This window comes from Heterocephalus glaber, unplaced genomic scaffold (assembly GCF_053883595.1).
Source record: "Heterocephalus glaber isolate CG9 unplaced genomic scaffold, H.glaber_assembly_v1.0 deba00001460, whole genome shotgun sequence".
In the NCBI taxonomy this organism is placed as follows: domain Eukaryota; kingdom Metazoa; phylum Chordata; class Mammalia; order Rodentia; family Bathyergidae; genus Heterocephalus; species Heterocephalus glaber.
Genome location: NW_028258307.1, coordinates 143,289 through 160,440, shown reverse-complemented (window position 1 = coordinate 160,440; position 17,152 = coordinate 143,289). Strand labels below are relative to the sequence as shown.

The following is a 17,152-nucleotide window of genomic DNA, read 5'->3' as shown; positions in this document are numbered from 1 at the left end:
TATACCTGATGGAAAAATCTTACGATGGAGATAAACTCATCATACACATAAGAATCTTGCCTGCATTAAAAAAAGATTCTCCCATCATTCTGACCTTTGTTGTTGTGACAGACTGCTCACAAAGTACTACAATGAGTGTGTGCAGCACACAGTCTCCCCTCTTGTGCAAAAATATAAATAAAATGAATAAGAAATCTGCTTCAGTGTTACCTGCAAAATGTGAAACTGAACAAACTCACAACCTCAGTTAATGATGTGGATGTGCTCCTCAATCAGTACAACTAAGGACTTGGGGAAAGTAATTATATATGTCATGCCATGATGCAACCTCTCAGATAATTGTCTGACAAGGCTTCAGATATTTGAGTCTAGAATCTAACATTTACAGAATACTTCAATCATATATATCAGCTTAAGGCCCAGTAGAAAATATGACTGGAAAATTTCTATCTGTAATGAATGTTGCTAGATTTCCATTTATAATTTCTCTTTAAACAATAGTGGAAAACTTCACTTGCAAGAAATTCTAGATCTCCACTCATCACTAAGAACTATTATTCTAAGTACAATGCTTAGTTGACACAAGAATATGTGTGAATAGATAATTTAATAACTGATAGGCAGTTAAATTTTTAAGGACTATCAAATCATTAAGCTGAGGAAATGATTTCTTGCAAAATAATGATCATCTCTTTACTCAAACAGCAGGATGTATGTAAATGTGAGCATGCACACAGGACCAGATGCTCCATTTCATGTATAAAGCAAAGTTCAAAATGAACACTTGTTCCTAATCACATGAAGGTTCTTGCCAAGAAAAGTTACCTACTTTATAAGCCATTGGAAGAAATATTAGAGAGCTTTTACTTAGAAACTCTATTAAAATATATGTCCACTCTGAAATACAAAACAAACTACAAGGCAGATATTTCTGAATATAGACATAATTATTTTGAAAAATGTTGCATATTAATATAGGCTAGTGAGATTACCTAGAAATATCAAATATGGAAGTGTGGGAGAAAGCAATTAACTTTCCAAAACACAAATTCAATACACCTTATGTACAGAATAAAAAACTGATTTTAATTATTTAAGTAATAAAACAGGAAGAAATCTGAGAGTTCTTTTGTAATATTTAATGCAGTTTTGAATGAATGGATTTAGGCCCCAAAACCTTGTCATGGCCACAAATATTGAACATCATTTACTAGTCTTAATTTTTAGAGAATTAATTCCACATATGTTGCTTCACCACTCCATGGCTTCCTACCAATTTCAGCAGGTCACATACATGGCATGGGATGATATGACAGAGAGCTTGACTTTCCTCTCCATTTTCCTCAGGTTACCAAGGTACGAGGTCCAGAGGCAATTACTGAAACAACTGATTGGAGCATTTTGCTGTCCTGTGACCCTAGATTTTCCTATGTGTACACTGTGGGGATAGATGCAGGATCTCTCACTTTTTATCTAAAAATGCCTGAGATTGCTCCCAAAAGGTACAGAGTTGAATTAGTTTGTTCAAAGTCACATGCACAACCATTTTCATCATATAAATTGAGCCAATAGTTTTTTTATTGATATTCAATATCTCATAAAATATTCTTTGCTATAATAAGAGCAAGCTGCATATAAAAAACTGACAAACCTTGTTAGAGTGAATATTCAGTTTAATATTTTGAAAAAAATGGAAAGTAACCCTTTCATGAATCAATTTTTATTTTATAAAATTTCATGTTTATGAGATTTGTATAAGCCATATTATAACACATAACAATGCCTTTGGGAGCTTTCATTAAATGCATTGTGTGCCTCCTATATTTGAAGAATACTTCAATATTGCTTATTGTAAGTACTTTTGTTGCTTGTATTTAGAACCCTTATGGAATGATTATTTCTCAGAGTTGTCTTCCAGATATAGCCGGTCTTTAGGTTTTGATTCTCTAATAACTCTGAGGCAATCATATTTTCATTATACCAGCAAGGAAAACTGATTAGATCAAACACAACACCTTAGCCCAAGTAATACAGTTAGCAGTAAGATAGCATGGAGCACAGGTTAGAAAATGACTATTTGTGGTAGTTATTAATCTATCACCTTTAACCACACAAATTAAATCAAAATTGAGGACCAGCCCAAAATGTATTTGTAGTGAATAAACCCTTCAATATACCAACTTTACCCTTAGAAAGAGTTGAGGAAGAAGAGATTAATGGGTAGAAGTATAGGGAAATATCAGCAGATAGGCCAGAGAACACAAGAAGATCATGAAATCTCTAGGAAACTGTTGAAGACAAGAGGGAAAGACAGAATGAAAGAACAAAGACAAGAATAGAACTACCTAAACAATAGGGAGTCTAGAAATGGTATTGACATTCCTATCAAACTAATAACAATTGAGAGAAGGACAAAAAGAAAAGCAAAAGAAGATATCTGAATTAGGGCAGGAACAAAAAGGGAGATGAAGAACAATGTGGGAGAATGAGAGAGTGAGTCAGAAAAAGAAGAGATCAACAAAAAAAAAAATTCAGAAAGAGTAGAAAAAAATATTAAATATAAGAGAAAAAAGTAATTTTTAAAATAACAAATAAAAATAAAGGTCTTTCTTCAGAATATGTCTTTGCTGTCACAATAGACAACGTAGGCATCAGTGTGCAGATCTAAGTCAATTAGGCTCAGGGAGCAAGCAACAGATCCCTGAGATTCAGGCTGATTTTTGGCTGTGTTCCAATTTGAGCTCCCTGACCTCCTTCTGGGTTGAATTCTGCAATGTTCTATTGCAGGATCCAGCTACCCTTACCTTGAAAAGAGTCCAGGTTTTGATGGGAGGTGGTGAACCCTCTGTCTTACCAACTAAAGTGGTCTTGTGTGCCTTCATTGCAGAGATTCCCTTCACTTTTCTGGTAGGCTATAATTTTTATCAAGGAGCTTGAGAGAGGCCCTCTTCCTGTTTTTCACTTCTGCTCTGTCTTTTGGAACTCAGGACAATGGCCTTTATGCCTCCCTGTGCCCCTGTGGTGCTGGTCCAGGTACCAGGGCAACCAGGAGACCAAAGTCCAGCAGGTTTGGTGTCAGTGTGGTGCTGCAGGCTACTCACTCAGAGGCCTGGTAGGGGTGTGTGGCAGCAGAGCTCCACATAGCTCAGCTCCTCACCCATCCACTCCATACTCAGAGGCTGGGCTAGCAATTTCTTGATAAAGTAAAAACTAGAAGACGTTGTACTTGCAATGTTTGTTTCTATTATTAACATTAGAAATGTCATTCTGAGTTTGAGTCATGTGTCAGTTTTATAAAATGTGGATCAAAACCCAGGCAGAACATGTAACAACCTTAATATCAAGGTGCAGTATTTGGTTGTATTAAAATTTTGCCTAATTATATTGGTTATGGGATAAATTGGTTAAAGCTCTAAAAGATCAGAGATTTTGTAAAGATTAAACTGGTAAAATTTTATGTATATATATTTGGTAACATAGTTTCATGTATTATAATGTCTTATTTTTTTCAAATACCCATATAAAAAGTTAATTATTTATACTTTTATTCACAACAAATATTATTTTTAAATGAAACAGAGTTGCCAGTACACTTATTATTGAGGGTTTTGGAGAGACATTACAATTCTTAAAGTCTGTCTCACATACAAACAAAGGTCTGCATATAAATGTAAGGTAGGTGTGTTATGGAAATGATGAGTAACCCAAAAGTTAACTACCTGAGCTATAGGAAAACCTTAAATGAATTGTCCAATTGAGCCAGGAGGTTTAGGGATGATCCTCATAACTTACAGGTGCACTACTTCTGAGCAGTATTGTCCTAAGTAATGGTGGGAGTAAGTGCCAGCAGACTGAAAAATGTGTAGTTCTGTTACTTTCTGAAGGAGAAGATTTTAAGGGTCACCTATGTAGGTTGGGTGTCAGTGAATGAGCCCCCAGGTGAATGAGTGTCTGTGTCAATTCTTCCCTTTATACAACATCTTACCAAGATTGGCATCCATTCCTGGAGAGAAAGGTTCAACTTCATGGCTAAGAATGCAGGGAGACATCTGGGAAATATGGTGGAGGTTGGAGGATCATTGCTACCAAATGATGCAAATCTAGTGTAGTTTGAAAAATTCCGCCGTATTTAACTAAAGATGGAAACTAAGTCCTACATGGGGATGGCTCATAGTTATCTCTGCTTTACAATGAGGGAAGGAATTCCTTACATTTAAAGTAAAAGGCTGAATAGGCTAAGGAACAATAGACGCAATGCTTTTCATGTTCCTTTCTATGAGATGACTGCATTTGTACCTTATTTTTTAACCAGAACTACACACTCAAATTTTACTTCAGAAAAGTTGAGACCCTTATGCTTTTGTCCAAGTGCACTGAATTTTCTGCTGCTTCTCAGTAGGCTCACATTTCCATGAATATCTGTGACTTCCTAACAGATGCATTTAAATTTTCAGCACAGACTGCAGTCTTAATGACTTTTATCTGTATCCACAGATTCAGTGCTTAGTTTTTAGCCTATCACAGAATCTGTACTGGAAGGCAAATGACAACCCTGTGAATATCATTGAATGTGTAGGTAAGAATGTGTTTTTCTACTGGTTTTGCAAGCTCATTGAGAGCAGATATTAAGTCTTAAGCCCAAGTAGGAGGGATTAAGTCATCTATATTTCAGGCAGGAGTTTGTTCACACTGAGGTAATTTTAATGGTTGTAAACTTATAGTATTTTATTTACTGTATAATATGTATACAATACTATAATATAAACATATTTGCCTGTGGGTTTCAATATCTTTGTGTATATGAATCTACACTAAGCCTTTGTACTTATAGAATATATGAAGATATTTTCTCCCTCATTGTGTTCCTTGTTCTTTTTATAGAAATACTGACCTCCTTGCCTGTGCTGCTAATTGTGCTGTTGGAATTGTGCTGAATGCAGGGCATAGTTATCTGTGAGAAGTAGAGCACTGCAGCCCATGGCAGTGAGGGAGTTAAATATTTCACCAGGTGAATTCAATCAAAAGGGAGGCAAACATTTTGATATCAAGTCTGTAAGCTCTGGAAGAATAATGAAAGATGTTTAGGAAGAATAGCATTTACCAATCATTCAATTAATTTTATACTTAATAAAATGAATAGTACCTACTTCAATTGAAAATGTCTTCAAAGTATAACCTAAGATAATTTATTGTTCTGGACAAAGGTCATAGTGCTTTCGTGTCAATAATTCAGAAGTTTTTATACTTGATCGATGCATGTTATTGTTAGATATTACTATTAACTGAATTTACTGTAATCTAAATTCAAGGGTGTAGCAAGAGAATGAATAGAATAAATATAGAAGGCTCTGGAAATTTTTGAAGAACTGAATTTGTGGGACCTCACCAAAGCTTCTTGAACATGTGAATATAGTGACAACATTCATAAAGAAGACCTTCAAGAATAATATTGGGAGTTTTCATAGAAGAGTGAGAATCCTCATAGCTCAGGAAAGTTCATCTAGAACAAAGGACAGTACCCCAATCAGAAAGATTTGTGATGAGTCCTGCTTGACATTTTTCCTGAACCTCACACTGCAAATCTGATTCCAATTCCAGTACAGACAGAACACAGCCACAGATGGGGACAGTCATGCAATTCAGCCAGTGATCAGGGATGGTGGTTAATCCTTTCACTGTCTTTGGCCTTCTTATGAATAATAGAAACAACAATTATAAATGTCTTTGAGATAGGAAAATCATCCTTTGGATTGTTCCACATTCACATCAGTATAAAATTGGTCAAATAGATGAGGGATGTGAGGTATATGAATGAAAATGAAACAAACACAGTCATTCTAACGAATGGAAACCCAAACAGTGATAACAATAATTCACTTCTTTTATGTAAGAATGTTCCTCAAAATGATCAGGGCAAATATTTTTACATAAAATGTTGAAACATGAATATTTCATAGCAACCTTCATAAAAGTTATAACTACCATTCTATTGACAAATTTCAAAGGTTTTCAATACCAAATATGTAAAATTTCTCATAATGTAATTATCCCTTGTAATAATGAATTTATGAGTTCAGAGTGTGTTTGTAAAGAGAAGCAATAGTGTTCCCCTAAACAATTCAATTTCTCTGTATCCAGGCTTTCCTCTGCCTCTGGGCTATAATCTGAGTTTTCATGGAAAGAACTTTGTCGCTATTCCTCTATCTAAAGTGTAGTGTCTATGATCTTCTAGAAATTAGTGACCACTGAAGATTTGACCATAAAATTCACCCCAGAGGAATGGGCCATACTGGACACTCATCAGAGAAAGCTGTACAGAAATGTGATGCTGGAGAACATTAATCATCTCCTATCTCTTGGTGAGTCCACTGTTGTCTCTATATTGTCATGCAAGTATTCTAGCATTAGTTTTCCTGAATGCATGATGCATACCCAAATCAATCTGTCTGAATTTATTTATAAACCTTACACCTTCATGAAAAAGTTTTCAATCACATTCATTTACAAGACTTTTTAACAACCTTGAATGTTGACTTGATCAGTATTTCATGCCTTTATTGCAAGAAAATCTGCAAAACTCAGAGCAAAACTGTGTATTGAATGAATGTTTTCAAAATTATAAATTCACTAAATAATTGGAAAAGTATTATTTTAAACTCAGCATGTTGAGTTTTGAGCCAGACGTGAAAATAAGTGTAATGTGAGTGTTCTTGAGGGATTTGTGTTAGATTCTATTTAAATACGATTCATTTTACCATACACATATACATTTTATTCTTTCTGAAATATTGATAATTCTGCATTTTCTTTAAAAACAGGAATGATTATAAGAATCCTGACAAAGAATCCTCTTTTAGCCCAGATTCTAGATTTTGATTTAATATTCAAAAATTCACTCAATATTGTTTTCTGAATATATTTTGCAGGTCTAACCTCTAGTTCCTTATTTCTTCTCAATTCCATCCCATGTACTTGATCAAAATATGCTTGTTGCTACAAAAATAAAAATGCACTTTCTTACTTTTCCCTGAACATGATGCCAGCTCTGCAAATCAGATCTAAATTTTCTTTCCGTGGAAAAAGAAATGCTGTGGATGGTGGAAGGAAGAGTTATTCCCCAACTTCAGCATCCAGGTAAGAACCACTGAGTGGTGTTTCAGTACAGATGGGAGCATGGTCAGTATGCAAAGTGAAGGCTTTTAATGTGACTGATGCTGTGTACAATGTAGGAGAGGACATGGGCAATCTTTCAGGTTTTGTCACTATTTCTTTTACAAGACCATCTCCAGTCATATATATTTATCTTTGCTTTTGCTTTGGTCAAATGGAAGATGTATGTATACGTTGGAGTTGCCATTTTATATAGGGGCTATTGTCCTCAGAGATTCCATTAAAGATTTTCTCTCTGTACCTGAACAGGCTCTTGCCAACATTTTAATTTTCCATTATTTAATATTCATAAAGTATGTATCCAATGCTCTGTGTTTGTACAAATTATTATTACACTTCTGTTAATATATATAGACTGTTTAAGTGAAAGTCTTTGTTATCACTTCTCTCTTTGTAATTGATTTGTATTATTCATAGAGAAAGTTATGTTTCATTTAACCAAATTTGTACATGCTTATATCACACATTGGTCCTTTGCCTGCCCCTCATTTCCTCCTTTACATTGTGAAAAATTTCACAAATGTTGTCATTTAATTTAGTTGAATGACACAAGTCATATGTTTTTCTATCATTGTTTCAGGTTTAGGGGAGAACAATATGTACATAATGAAATGAATTTTGCATATACTGTTTTCCTTGTAGAACTCACTAACAATTTTCCCTCTGTCTAAGCACAGATTCTTGTGTCCCTTTTAATTTGTGTAATCTACTTTTTAATGACTTCTACCGTATCAAATGTCTACCACTTCTACTCTGACAAAGGCCTAGCACATATAATTTGATACTTGCCATTTCTCCTCAATTTGATGTACAATTTTTGGTGTTTTGATTAGTTGTGTGTTAATTTGAGGCACTAATAATTTCATTTGATAAAACCTGCACATGCATACAACACATTTTGATTCTTTTCACTTTCCCTTATATATTTTCTTTTTCCTCTCTCCTTCATCTCATCCTCTACTTCTCCAATATTTTTCCCTTTACTGAAATGCCAATCCGATCTCATATTTTCTTCCACATTCTCCTTATGAGACAAGCCATAATATTTGACTTTACTAATCTGACTCATTTTATTCAGCATGACCTCAAGTTTAATCATGGCATATTTTGTTTAGTTTGTGTGTCTAAAAATACTTCGTTGTGCATAAATGCACATTCTTTGCCTTCATCTATTTTCCTATATTCACCTAAGAAGTTTTCATAGCTAGGAAGACATGTATTTTAAATGGAATAATTTACAGGTATGAAGATATTTCAAAAGAATATATACTTTCATTCTTTAGGAATTGTATCATGTTTTTAAGAAGTAGGATAACATGGTAAGTCAAAATTTACTCTTATTAGGAATGTTCACAGTGATTTTAATAATGAATTAAATCATTTATAAGAGATATATGTTTCTAGTTTTACCTCACATACTCAAGACACTTTACTCTTACTCGTATATGATTCTCATTCTTATTGGTGAGATGAAATCTCAAGGGAGTTTGGATTTTATTTCACAGATAGGTAATGATATGGCAATTACCAATCCCTTATATACTTGGGGGTGTGAACAGGATACCTCATCCATTTCAGGCAGATATTTATTTCCTTGAATTTAGTCTAAATTGCCAAATGTGGTTGAAAGTCTTTAACTTCTCCCATACTGACATTAACAGGGTCATTGGTGGACCATAGAGTTTCCATTAAGCTAGTCTGTAGGGTCACAGCCATGGTAGTGGAAGGAGAGGGTGTGTTGGGTGTGTTTTAGACATGTTTTAAAGCAAAGGAACTGAGCAGGCCATATCCTGAGCCTTCTGTACTCAATCCATAAGTTCTCATTATGCCAGGTTCATAAATAATATTTGGAGGATCATCACTAACCAGGAGTAGGAGATTACACTCCAGGGACTGGCATTGGAAAGAAGCATTTTCCTCTTATTATCTGTATTTTTAAGGCTGGCAGTGAATTTGAAAATGGTAGGTAATCAGTCCAAACCTTATAATGAGTAGTCCACCAAATGTCATTCCTATCATTACACAGACCCTTTAAAACACTATATTTGTGTCCTTTTTTAACTCAAATGGCAGAGATATATATCAGGTCAAGACTGCTGCTTTTGGTTGTGCAAGTTTCTACAAGAAGGGATGAGATATTCATGAATTGTGATGTTCAGAGGAGAGGGATCCTCAGTTACACTGATAGTGAAGATACCATGGGAAACCTCAGCTAAATGTAAAAGCTCCATTATAATACTTTGAAGTTTACTTTGATATCTGTAGAATTTGCAACTGACCTCCATTTTCCCTTAGTTTCAGATGAGAGTAGCATTTAAATTCTAGTATAATGAGGCCAAATGTTTTCAGCCTTGTGGAAGGTGCTGTGAATTGTAAATAATAACTGATAGGGTCCTTCCCAAGTTGGTAGGACATTTTCTCCTCTCCACATCTTGATCAGGGTATAATCAGTTGGGCAGTGGGATGTGGTGTACAGGAAGTCAAGAGGCGAAGTCTGTACAAGCAAACCTTGTGTCTGAGGGAAAGCAGAGTAGGGAGGCTGGGTACATAGTTTCTATACAATTGGTCTTTTGTTTCAAAGATGAGGCTGTCAGTACCCTGCCTCAGGAAAGGCAGGCAAAAGAGCATCTCACAGGGGGACAGACCAATATCATTTCATGAAGCAGCTGTGATTCTAAATGATGCAGTGGGCAGACATTTTTCCAGGGTAGGCTAATTTCTAGTATTACTGTAGTTAAATAATATTTTAGGGTTTGATTCATCGTATGTACTTTTCCAGAGCTTGTAGCATGCCATGGTATATACCGTTTTCAGAAGTATTTACATCCCTGTTGTGTCCTCTAAGGATGTTAACAGTAAAATGGCTCCCATTGTCTGAATCTATATTTTCCGTTTACAGAAATCAGGGAATAAAAGTGAAGTGAGAAAGAGATGAGGTGGAATACAGGGGCTTCTGATTGGAGGGCTGCCTTTTTCACAGTCTCATCTGCTACCATGGTTCCCAGGCTTCCATTGAACAGTCCCTCTGGTGTCCTGGTACCTGTACTAGTGCTATGTCTTCAAGCAACATGAAATTTTCTTAAACCTGCATGATTAATTCTTTATAAGTGAAGCCCAGTTCATTGCTATTAATCAGACATCATTTAACTCTGATGTTTCAAAGTATGGAACACAGCAAAAGCACATTTGGAGTCCATATAAACAGTCAATGGCCCTCTCTTTCAGAACTTTGTTCCCTCTTTGTAATAGAGTACCCGTTATGTCCCTATCTTTTGAAGAACCACAAATGGAAAGCTTTCTATAGTAGCAAGTGGAGTTTCTATAAAGTTGGGTCAAACATTTTTTGATCATGTCTGAAATCCATACATCATGATCCACAGCACTTTGTGTGTTTGCCCTGAAGAAGAGCTCAGCAGGGTTTAGGAAGCTACCAGAGGAAAGGCTGATATCATCTCTCAGCAACAAGAAGGCTTTGTTCTGTAGTATCTGGCACTCAGCCTTCTTCGCACATTATTGTAAAGAATTGCCCAGACTTGATGTTGTTTGCTGACCATTGAGACCCCATCAAAGTCAATTTTCTGTTTCCTTAGTCAGTGTGGTGACTGTGGCAAAGGACTGGATACACTCTGGCCAGCCCCAGGTTAGTGAGTCCAGTAACTTTGACAAGTAAGCTACTGGTTCCCTGTTTCCTTCATGTTCCCGGTTAGGATGCTGAGGGCCATGTCCTTTTTTATACTGACAAATATATGCACAGATATTTTTAAGTAGGTAACACCAGGACTAGGTCAATGTTGAGATGTTATTTAAGTTTTTGTGCCTGTTGGGTTTTCTTTGAATTCTGAAGATGAAGGCCAGGTTCCTATTGTAATAGACTAAGATTTAAGCCTTTGGTTTTTTAGGGCATGTGAATTTATCCATAGAGAGAAATTCTGGGAGAGTCACTGAAAGTCTATGTTATATGTTAGGGCAGGGTAGAGGCATGTTTGTAATCCCCTCCACTCATTCAGGATGTAGCTTCCATCTCCCATTACTAATTAACTGTCCCAGACATTTAACTTCATTTTCAAGAATTTGTAATTTAGTTCTAGTTACTGTGACATCCTCACAGGGTAGGATATTAAGTATGCTGATAGTGGCATCTGTCAATTTCCCTTTGAGAACCCTGGAAATCAACAAGTCATGAATATATCCAGTTAACTAAATCTGGGGAGAGAGAGTGAATTTCTCAAGAAATTTTTCTAAGATTTTCCAAATAAGATAGGTGTGTCAGCAAATACATATGGGAAAACAATATAGTGATAATTTTATTTCTTCACCTAGATGGATCCTGAAACTTAAAAGCAAATATGTTTCTACTATCTTCAACCAAGGAGCAACCCCAAAAGGCATCTGTTATATCTCCAACCCACATTTTATATCTCACCCACTTGTGGTGATAGATAATTTTGCTACACAGATGATAAGAGTTTCAGAGCATAGAATGCCTATTCTGGATCATCTAGTTTACTGTTCTCAAATCCTGTACTAGTTGATAAGAGCTGTCCAGTATGTTTGTTTTTGCTTGTGCAGTGTTGGAGTTTTAAAAGATGACTTATGAAAAAAAATATGACTTACAAAATTCCATTAGCCTGGGTTTTATGGATCCTTCTCTGATGGTGTTGAGTTGAAGACCCCCTTGTAGGGATATGGGATATTATTTTCTGCTGACTGATTCTCTCCTGTTCTTTAATTCAATAGCAAACATGGAATTGTTTAATCCACTTGGATTCTGATCTATATTCCAGACTTCAGGGAAAATGTTGTCTTCACCCTCTGGAGTCAAGAGGTTAAGGGAGACTTTGATCTTCTTTTTCATAATATTGAGGCCTGTCAGTAACTTGGACATTAAATCTTTGCCTAGGATATTTTCTCCTGCCTCAGGGATAAAGAGTCATTTTCCACGAGCTTTTCAATGTTGAAACTTGACCTATATTGCTTCAAAACTAGAAGCCATAACCTTCCTATTTTATTCCTCATGTTTAAGGTCTCTCTGATTGCAGTGTAATCTAGGAGTTTGATCATAAAATGATGTTTGAGGAACTCCTAGGTCTACTAGAAAAGTAATAGTTCTTTTCCATTTTAGGTCCTATATCTAGACTTACCAGGGTCTCTTGGTTTGACCCAGCAACATGAAAAATCCCCTCACCCCGCTGTTCTTTGTCATCATCATGTTTATCACTTCTCTTTCCTCTTCCATTTTGTGCATTTTCTTTTAAAGTATGCCCTTTTCCCACCTTGATAAGAGTTGTTTCCCCTTTTGCATTTGATGTCCTCGGCACGGGACTCCTTTGAATGGGCTGGCTGTAAAGGCTTTCGTTTTTGACCAGCTGGATTGGCTGGTTCCTTTTCTATCTGTTCTATGGTGGAAAGCACTTTCTTAGCCACTTTTTTTTTTTTTTTTTGTAATCCCACTTTACATGTATTTTCATGCTTCTCTCATTAATTTCACAAGTTACCTATCTTTGCAATCCTGATTATTCCAGACTTCTTTGAGATATCTGGCCAACTGTATGTAACAAAGTGGAGCTTTACCATGCTGTGATGTAGTGGGTCCTCAAGATTTAGTCCAGAGCATTTTCGCTTTTGGTATTTTACTCTGTTAGGAAAGTTGTCTGGTCTCTCTTTTCCCAGTGGGATGTTTAAAGCTCTATTTATGATTTGGGATCAGGAAACTAACTCCCTTATTCCTCTTACAATCCAGTTTCTGAGGTCTCTCATGTGCTCCCATTGGGTCACATTATTATCCCATCAGGGTTCCTGATTAGCAAACTTCACATCTGCAGCTAGGATGTCGGGGAGGCCAGAGTTTCTTACTCCCAAAGGCCATCTCCACTCTCCTGACCATTACTCTTTCTCTTGAGAATGGAATTCCTACTACAGACAGTAGTTAGTTCAGGTATACAATTGTGGTTCCAATCACTGGTTTAATTGTTGAGCCACCATTGGGGATCTTCTGGTATGGGCTTTAGTTCCCCTTTTAAACTCCATACTATAGAACTGGATACAGCAGCAATGAAGACCCTTACCCACACACCAGAGGAACCTCCAGGAGGGATAAAATAACTATGGTTTCTCTTCATCTAGAGAAGGAAAGGGTAAGACTGAACATCCTTTTCTCATTGCTCAAGCTCCTCTTTCAGTCCAGGCACAGGTGGATAATGGGACAGGTAATTCTAGGTAACAAGGACATGGCTGGTCTTATCACAATCCCCAACTTGAAACTATATTATAAAGCTACTGTGATAAAAACAGCATGATACTGGCAAAGAAATAGACCCTAAGATCAGTGGAATAGATTAGAAGATGCAGAAACAACTCCAGACATATTCAGCCACCTCATATTTGACAAAGGAGCCAACCATCCTTATTGGAGGAAAGGTAGCCTATTTAATAAATGGTGTTGGAAAAATTGGATTTCAACCTGTCAGAGATTGGAACTAGAACCATACCTATCACTGCACACTAAGTGAAGTGGGTTAAAGATCTAAATATTAAGTCAGAAACACTAAGCTTGCTGGAAGATAAGTTAGGTAGAACTCTTGAAGATATTGGCATAGGAAAAGGCTTTATAAAGAAACCTTCAGTAGCAAGGGAGCTAGCACTAAGAATCAACAATAGGGATCTCATCATATTAAAAAGCTTCTGCACTGCAAGGGAAACTACCAATAGAGGTAAGAGACAACCTACAAGGTGGGAAGAATTATTTAGCAACTGTAACTCAGACAAAGATCTACTATTGAGAATATATAAAGAACTGAAAAAAAATCAGACACCCCAAATTCAAAGACCCAATTCCAAAATGGGCATCCAAAATGAAGAGACAATTCTCAGACAAAGAAGTGAAAACAGCAAGTAAATATATGAAAAAATGTTCAACATCACTGGTCATTCAAGAGATGCAGATGAAAACAACACTGAGATTCCAACTCACCCCACAAAGAATGGCTACTATCAAGAAATCAACAAATAACAAATGCTGGCACGGGTGTGGAGAGAAAAGAACACTTCTCCATTGTTGATGGGAGCACAGACTGGTGCAACCACTGTGGAAGTCAGTATGGAGATACCTCAAAGAACTAGGACTACAGTTTCCATTTGACCCAGCTATTCCCCTACTGGGTATCTTCCCCAAAGAATTAAAAGAATCATACCACAGCAATATATGTGCACCCATGTGCAGCATAGTTTGTATATATGTGCAGCATAGTTTGTAATAGCTAAATCTTGAAAACAGCACAAGTGCCCATTGACTGGAAACTGGATAATGAAGATATGGTTTTTATATAAAATGGAGTACTACTGAGCCTTAAAGAATGAGAAACTAGAGACATTTATAGCTAAATGGATACATATTGAGGCCATTCTCTTAAGTGAAATAAATAGTAATCATATGTGTAAATACCAAATAGTTTCTCTAGTGTGAGAAATTGAAAGTGTAAATAAGGATGAAAATGCTTAAAAGGAATAATTGGTAATTTGAAATAAGAGAAGGTCCAAGGGTTTGGGGATGTTGGGAGGGGAAGGGGAAATGGTTAAAAGGAATAATTGGTAATTTGAAATAAGAGAAGGTCCAAGGGTTTGGGGATGTTGGGAGGGGAAGGGGAAAGGGAAGAAGGGAAAGGAAAACTTATGAGAAAGAATAAAAAATGGAATCAAACTCTATGTAAACAGGGAAGGTTGGAAGGGTTGAATGGTGCACAGGAAATGGGAGAAAAAATAAGAACTAAGATACATCATGTACAGGTACAAGCACCCAATGATAAATGTAAATTTATTTTTCACCTGAAATGTACCAATAAATATATATAAATAAATAAAAGAAATATACCTGGGAATATTATGAACAACAACTAATTTTCTTCCAAAAGATAGACTTTTGTCAAAAAGTCCTTCAGGGCCAGGGATTTAGTTCAGTAGTGTCCCTGCCTGCCTTGTAAGTGCAAGGTGTCCAGAGTTTGATCCCTGGTACAAAAAAGAGTCCTCTCAATTGGTGTAATGGAAGATTTTAATCACTGCTTGGCCTTGACTCCTCACTTCTTAATTCTCACTGCAAATAAACATTGCATAACCATACTGTAAGAATAACCTCATAGTCAGTTCTCATACATGGACACAGAAAACAAAAATTTATCATGGCATAATCATATAACTATTTAATGAGAAATATATTAAAAGCTGGTCACAACTTAGAAAATGTGGTATGATTCAAAATGCAGAGTGGTGATATGATTTTTATCTATTTGAGAAAGAATTTACTCCAAGTTCTGGTCTCATGAATCATTACCTATACATACTAGGTAACATATGTTCTTATGTAATTTATGTGGCAAAGACACTAAACAAACTTTAAAACTTATACTACAGGAATAGAAAAATATTCAGAAAAAAACATGTGAAAGTCATCTTTATTGCAAAACCTACAACAATGAATCCCCACAGAGAAGAAACAAAATGACTGAATCTGGAATACATTCATACAAATGTCATCAAGCTGGTAAAGGCTTTACAAGTTATGCTGGACTTAGAGGTCACACTAAAACTAATGTAACAGAGAAGCCATATGAAGGCTGGATGTGCAGAAAAACTTTCAGTCAATCTCTTAAGCTTTATCATCAGCATGAGAGAACACAGACACGTGAGAAAAAGTATGAATGCCAGCAGTGTCAGAAATCTTTCACTCATTCATCTAAATTCAGAAGGCATAATTGAACACACACAGGAGAGAACCCATATGAATACCATCTGTGTGGGAAAGCCTTCATTGGATCATGTAACCTTTAACATCATAAAAGAACACACAAAGGGGAGAAACCATATGAATACCATCTGTGTGGGAAAGCATTCACTCAATTGTGTTCCCTTAAAATCATAAAAGAATACACACAGGAGAGAAACCATATGAATGCCATCTGCATGGTAAGGCCTTCATTTAATCATGTTCCCTTAAAAAACATAAGAGAATACACATAGGAGAGAAACTATATCAATGTCATCTGTGTGGTAAAGCCTTCCCTGATCCATCTAACTTTACACAGCATAAAAAACACATACAGGAGACAAGCCATATGAATGTCATCTATTTGGGAAATCTTTCTATGCTTTGTCTAATATTAAACAGCATAAAAGAACACACACAGGAGAGAAACCATATGCATGTCTTCCATGTGGAAAAGCTTTCACTCAATATAGTCACCTTAGTAAACATGAGAGAACACACACTGGAGAGAAACCTTATAAATATCAACTGTGTGATAAAGCCTTCACTCAATCATCTAGCCTTAGGAAACATGAGAAAATGCACTCGAGAGAAATCATGAACATTCTCTGTGTTGGAAACCCTTCAGTAAATTATGTTAGTCTTCCAGAGAGAACTCACATAATAGAGAAAACATGTGAGTATCCTATGTGTGGGAAAAACTTCAATTAATGTTATAGACTAAATATTCAATAGAGAACACAGAGGACAAACCAATCATATGACTTCTAATTAGAAAAGTCTTCCTTTATTCATCTAACCTTAGTGAGTATCAGAGAAAACTCACAGCACATTGACCATACTGAGAACATATGTGTGGGAAACAGTCATCTACTCATAACAATGATGAGACAGTACACATAGCAAAGAAAATGCATAAATGTCACCTGAGTGTAAAAGCATTAGGTCAATATTATCTTATACCTGATGGAAAAATCTTACAATGGAGATAAACTCACTATAGAGATAAATCTCTCCTGCATGAAAAAAGATTACGAACATTCTGACCTTTGTTGTGACAGACTGCTCAGAAAAGAGAACAATGAATGCTGGCAGCACACAGTCTCCTCTGTTGTGCAAAAATATAAATAAAATGAATAAGAAATCTTCCTCAGTGTTACCCGCAAAATTTGAAGCTGAACAAACACACAACCTTAGTTAATAATGTGGAAAATTGTTCAGTGGATG

General features: G+C 36.0%; 1 pseudogene; it reads left to right on the top strand.

Annotated features, from left to right (window-relative positions):
* Positions 1-15,660: 15,660 nt before the first annotated feature.
* LOC147826854 (uncharacterized) lies at positions 15,661-16,636 on the top strand (annotated as a pseudogene).
* The last annotated feature ends 516 nt before the right edge of the window (positions 16,637-17,152 follow it).